The following is a 6,123-nucleotide window of genomic DNA, read 5'->3' on the forward strand; positions in this document are numbered from 1 at the left end:
ATCACAGGCTAGGACCCCATCATGATCTCAGGTGGCATCACTAGCTACTCACATCAGGCTGTTCCTCACCACCCTCGAGTCTCCAGTTCTGCCTCTCTTCACGGTGCCCACATCCTTCTGTTTCTTTCTCTCTCATTTCTCCATCACTTACTTGCTCCTTTTAATGGCACTCAGGGTCTCTGAATATCTGGGGTTGTCTCAGGAGTGCCATGCTCCACCTGTGCATTAGGGTACCAGGAAGGGTCATTTTGGGCATGGTCTGCCTTCTACCCCCAGGCCTGTGTGGTGCCAGACTGGTGGTACATACATCAGTCCAGCCCCATGTCTGGGCCCCATGGTGCTGGACAGGTGGTTATTTTGAGCTTGTTCCTCACCCTGGCCACCTATATGACCCTCTGTGGGGGTCATCTGTCTCAGGTTCACCCCTGCACGAGGGTAAGCAATGGGCCCAGGTGAGGTTCTTCTAATCTTTAGCTTTCTCTCACTGGGCCATGTGGCCCCACATAGGGGTTCATCTCATTTTTGGCTTGCTCCCTGGGAGCCCATCTGGGTCTGTGCAGCACTAGAATGATGGTCATCTCAGGCTTGCTTCTTTCAGAGAGTGTTAGACTCCTAATCATTCAGGTGTTACAGGTTGGAACACTGAGCATAGACATAGCCTCTCTTTTCTCTGCCACCCGTGACAGAGCAGCCACACCTGCAATGCCTCTAGTGCAGGATCATTTCTTCTTTTTTTTTTTTCACCTTTTCTCTCATGTAATACATCACAGTTCCCTCCCCCCTCCATCCCTCCCACTTCCTGCTATCTTCCTCTTCCCCAGATCAACTCCTCTCCCATTTTCCTTCAGAAAAGATCAGGTCTCACACTTTATCCTCAGTTTCATAGACAGAAGCCTTTTCTTATCATAGGTCTTAACATCAGAAAATGGTCTTTATTTAGCTGAGAATGAAAGAGAAATTAGTCTCTGTGTGTGTGTGTGTGTGTGTGTGTGTGTCTGTGTGTGTGTGTCTGTGTCTGTGTGTGTGTGTCTGTGTGTGTGTGTGTGTGTGTGTGTGTGTGCATGTCATGAAACATAAGTAGAGGTTAAATAATAACAGGTGGGAGATAGTTCTTCCTTTCCACTATGTGAGTCCTGGGGATTGAATTCAGGTCAGACTTGGTAGCAAGTGCATTTATCCAATGAGCCATTTTATTGGCCTGAGAATCTGTCTGTCTGTCTGCGAGGGTCTCATATAATCCACGCTGTCCTGGAATTCACCATGTAGTGCGGACTGGCCTTGAACTTGTGTCTGTTCACCAGCCTCCACCTCCCAAGTGCAGAGATTACAAGCCTGAGCTGCCATGCCTTGTTCAGTCGAGAACGTCTACCTTTTTGTTTATAAGAAACACTTTAAGGTGTCTCTCCCAGATTATGTAAAACAAGGGTTACTTCTGAAAACTGACCAGTGACATGTGATCACCCCACATGATCCTGCCAAGATTGATCCTGTTATGTTAACATTCCTTCACAGCAGGAGACGTGAGGGCTAAGGAAGAGAGTGAGGTTTCTAAGGCCCTGGGGTATATAGGTTATTCATAATTACTACACTCTTCAGTGGTATAGCTATTATGGGTTGTTTTGATCCTTTAAGTCACCAGTCACCCACGCTCCTGTAAGTAACCCACAATAAATTTCCGTTCTTGATTGAACTAGAGTTGCGTGATTAGTTTTGCTTTTGTCTGTAGTGACCCTTCTTTTCTGGAGCTGAGTAGGAAGAGACTTCCAGTAAAGTCACCCAACAGGTGGATATCACAGAAAGCTGGGATATACTGGGCAGAGGTACTATTCATGTACTGCATGGGATGGAGAAGGAGGGAGAAGATTTCCTCAGACTTCTCCGAAAAAGGAATAATTTAAAACCTAGGAATTATTTCTGAAACTTTCCGTGGAACAGTACTGTGGTTGGCCACAGGTGACTGGAGCTAGGAAAAGCTAAGCTGCACATGAGCATGTACCATGATTCAGGGAAATCTCAAAGAGTGAAATATGAGCAGGCCGCAGAATTGTCTTATACATCAGGATTAAATGCCATAATTTCCCATTGTAAAAGGCTAGCCCCTCACTCTGTTTTCAGAAATTCTCCTGTGCCTGCTCCTCCTTTAAAAATTAGCAGCCCAAAGAATCCTGTGTTAAAGAGGCACACAGTGAGGAGATAGAGTCTAGGCTTTCTTTTTCTCTTTCTTTTTATGGGCATTGTGGGTTTTTTTTTTTTTTTTTTTTTTTTTTTTTTTTTTTTTTTTTTTTTTTCCGTGCATGACTGCATGAGGGTGTCAGTTCTTGGAGTTACAAACAATTAGTTGTGAGCTGCCATGAGGTTGCTGGGAATTGAACTTGGGTCCTCTGGAAGAACAGTCAATGCTCCCAAGTGCCGAGCCATCTCTCCAGCCTTAGTCTAGGATTTCACAATGATTATGGATGGTCTTGCCCTGAGCCTCATCAACATATAGTGATGAGTTCAATGGTGAAGTGAGCATTAAGTAAAGAACAGCCCCCAAGGGGCCATGAGACAGCATACTATGTGATAAGATGGAGAAGAAGAGTTGCAGAGTGGGTGGGGTGGGATCTAAGGGTGGAAGGCACTAATGCAGAGAGAGGGTCACAGCCAAGCAATTGAGGGGCAAGAAGAAGCTCTGCTGCTGCCGTGAAGCCAGGGCCTGTCTTCTTGGGGTTGCATTTTGGTTTATTTGGTGTGTTGTTAACCTTTGCTCTACCCTGGCAGTACTTAACTCGGGGCTATAAGGCAGGGGGAGAAGGGCACAACAAATTTAGTGGGAAGCATTTTAAGTGAGTATAAGCAATAAATCCTCGTGTACCATGAGCCTGCCTAGGCTTCCCCAAACCTGGGAATTCAATTTTGTACAGTGTACACAGTTTGCCAAGCTTGCTAGGTCACCAGGAGAACAGCTTGATGTATTGCTGGGGGAAGAAATTGTTCTGCCCCTTTCTTCATTCAAATTAACACCTTTTCATACTGGGTTGACAAGTGACAGATCACCTGAGAATATATCCTGGCTTCAAGTGATTTGATATCTCTTCTCTGTTTTCCAATCTTTACTTCCATCCCTTAGAAACAGTAAAGAAAAAGCATTATTATTGTAATTGCTATAGACTCAGGCCCTGTTTTGTAAGCTCCATACCTCTGGGCTTGACATATGGCAGGCGTTAAAAAGTGACAAATGGATGAATGACTAGATTCAGTTGATGTCTGCAGACTCCCCTCCTTCCCAGAGGGTCACCGGAGTGTTTTGCTTTGTTTTGCTCTTTGACTATTTATTTACGTATTTATTCCCATGGTAGATGTTGTCTGGAGGACATCGTGTATGCTACTCAGCTCGCTTTGAAGGAGGGTCATGTTCTGGCGGCTGAAAGTGTTGGTGGCTCTTTGAAAGTCTCCTTGAATAGCAGAGAGCTACCTAAAGTAAGTCCTTCCCAGGATTAGCTTTTCCTGATCCATACAAATTGTGAGGACTTGGTTCCTCACCCAACTGGTGGGTGTGTGGAGGGGTGGGGGGTGAGGTGGGGAGTGGGGGTGGGGGATGGAGTGTGGGGTGGTGGTGGAAGGTGGAGAGGTGGTGGTGTTCTGAAAGAGCATTTTAGCTCCAGGCAGTTTTAGATGTTGGCTACCATTCAGCTACACCACAGAGATTCTCTCTCTCTCTCTCTTTGAATTTTGACTTTTAATTCTATTTTACATTCCGACTACAGTTTTCCCTCCATCATCTCCTCCCAGTCCCCCCTCTGCCCCACCACCCTCACCCCAATCCACTCCTCCTCCATTTCTTCAGAACTGGGCAGCCTGCTGGATATCAGCCAGCTGCGGTGGCATACCAAGTTGCAGTAAGTCTAAGTACCTCCTCTTCCATTAAAGCTAGACAAGGCAACCCAGTAGGGGGAAAGGGTCCCAACTGCAGGCAACAGAGTCAGAATCAGCCCCTGCTCCCACTGTTAGGAATCCCACAAGAAGGTCAAGCTACACAACTGTAGCATATATGGCTTAGGTCAGTCCCATTCAGGTTCCCTGGTTGGCAGTTTAGTCTCTATGAGCCTCTACAGGTTGGTTGATTCTGTGGGCTTTTGGTAAACCTTTCTCTTTTACTCTCTTGCTCCCACTTTGTATTGACCCCACGGAGATTCCTTTACAACCCTCCTGCATGCTACATTCCCTCTCAGAACGTGCTTCCCAGGGAGGCCAACTGATCACGTTTTATTTTGACTTTAGATTTCTCTCTGACTTTCTTCCTCTCTGGCAGCGACATCAGCTAACCTTTATTGCATGTTTGCTATGAACTGGGACCACTGATTTGTCTCACTCAGTCCTCACGACACTCCGTGGAGAGGCCTTATTAGAATCATATAAGAGAATGTGGCTGGGACTCGGTGACTCTTGTGTGGCCACAGGACCAGTTTTACTAGAATCAGAACTTGAACCCTGCTGGGAACTTGAGATTAGGATGAAGGGTCCTATCAAGAGATGGAAAGAAATTTGGTATATATACACAGTGGAGTTTTATTCAACCATAATTTATAAGAAAATGGATAGACCTGGAGGTCATCATGTTAAAAGAAAAAGACAAGGCTCTAAAAGTTAAATAACACATGTTTCTTTTGTCTCATTGCTGAAAAACATTGAAACATTAAATAAAAAATTATATCTTAGTAAAAGGCAGGCTGTTTATGGGGAGAAAGATGAATGCCAGTAAGCAGAAAGAGTGAGCAAGGTACATGCTACATATACATAATGTATACATAACATATACATAACGTATACTTTAGTAAAGCCAGGCCTGGTGGCTAAGCCTGTAACCCCAGCTACTCAGGAAAATAGGCTTCGAGGCCTACATGTGCTACAGAGAAAATTCAAGGTGAGCTAGGGCGACTGAGCCAGACCCTGTCTCAAAATAAAATGTGGAAATGGCTGTTTCTTTTATCTTAGTATGTATTATTATTACTTCTTTAGATGTCTATTTGTATTCTAATAAGAGAGAAAAAAGGGTGTGGAATTGGGTGGGTGGGGAGTGGGAGGATGGGTTGGGGAGAAGAAGCCTTAATCAGAATAATTATAACAAAAAATCTATTTTTAATTAAAAAAAAAAAAAACCCTAAGAGAGTGGGTATGTCATGGAAGTGTGTAGCAGGCTCAGATTCCTTGTGTGATGTTCCCAAGAAGGTGGTATAAGAAGTTTTGAAGGTGAAGCCTAGACTGCAATGGAGATGTTGCAGATGCTGGGACCATGGAACAGTTGCAAAGAAAAAAAAAAGCTGTGAGTACCATGTGAAGTTGGTCCCTGATAGGTCACGTGCGCTGGAGGCAGCCAAGCTCTTTGGAATCTAGACGAGGCCACAGTGAGCCTTAGAAACTATAGAATTTGGTGTTTGAACTTGTTGGCTTTACTTTGTTCTCACCTTTCCTGGCTCTCTTCCTGCTTTTCCTTTCTAGGCGGTGATTGTCTCCTCTCTGCTATTGTATATCCCCTGTGTATCTTGTGTTTTGATTTTATAAGACCTTAGAGTTAAGAGTTTCCTTTTGAGTCTCAGAGAGTCTTTATACTTGTTTTCTTTTTTTAAACATTTATTTTTATTTAATTAAAAAAAAATTTAATTTTAATTTTATTTTTTTAATTTTATATTTTATTTACATTTAAGATGCCATCCCCTTTCCACATTTCCCCTCCCTAGAACACCCCTGTCCCATGCCCCCCTTTCCATTTTGCTTTTATATGATTTTTTTAAAATGTTAATCAAAGGATTTATAAGTTTGGTAATGCTCAATCAGAAGCGTAACCCAATACCCAACCTAGATATAAAAACTATCTTTGACTGGTGGAGACCTGTGAATATCTGCCTCCATGCCCCCTCTCTCTTTCTGTTTCTCATCACCTAGCTTCTCCTCTTCTTCATCTTCTCTCCTTGCTCCATCTCTTCCTCTCAGTACTCCTTCCCACTTAGCTCCTCCTACATATCGCTCTTCCTGTTAAAGTAGAACTTTTCTCTCAAAATGCAATTAGAGCATACTTATTCCTAATTGTACCAGTGAGGTACAAGATAGTCCTAATACCCAGTCCATCATTCTGTTGACTAACCA

The 6,123-nt window shown here is 43.8% G+C and overlaps 1 pseudogene; it reads right to left on the minus strand.

The window, feature by feature from the left end:
* Positions 1-600: 600 nt before the first annotated feature.
* LOC117712200 (small nucleolar RNA SNORA17) lies at positions 601-718 on the minus strand (annotated as a pseudogene).
* Positions 719-6,123: the final 5,405 nt, after the last annotated feature.

This window comes from Arvicanthis niloticus, chromosome 6 (assembly GCF_011762505.2).
Source record: "Arvicanthis niloticus isolate mArvNil1 chromosome 6, mArvNil1.pat.X, whole genome shotgun sequence".
NCBI classification, from domain to species: Eukaryota; Metazoa; Chordata; class Mammalia; order Rodentia; family Muridae; genus Arvicanthis; species Arvicanthis niloticus.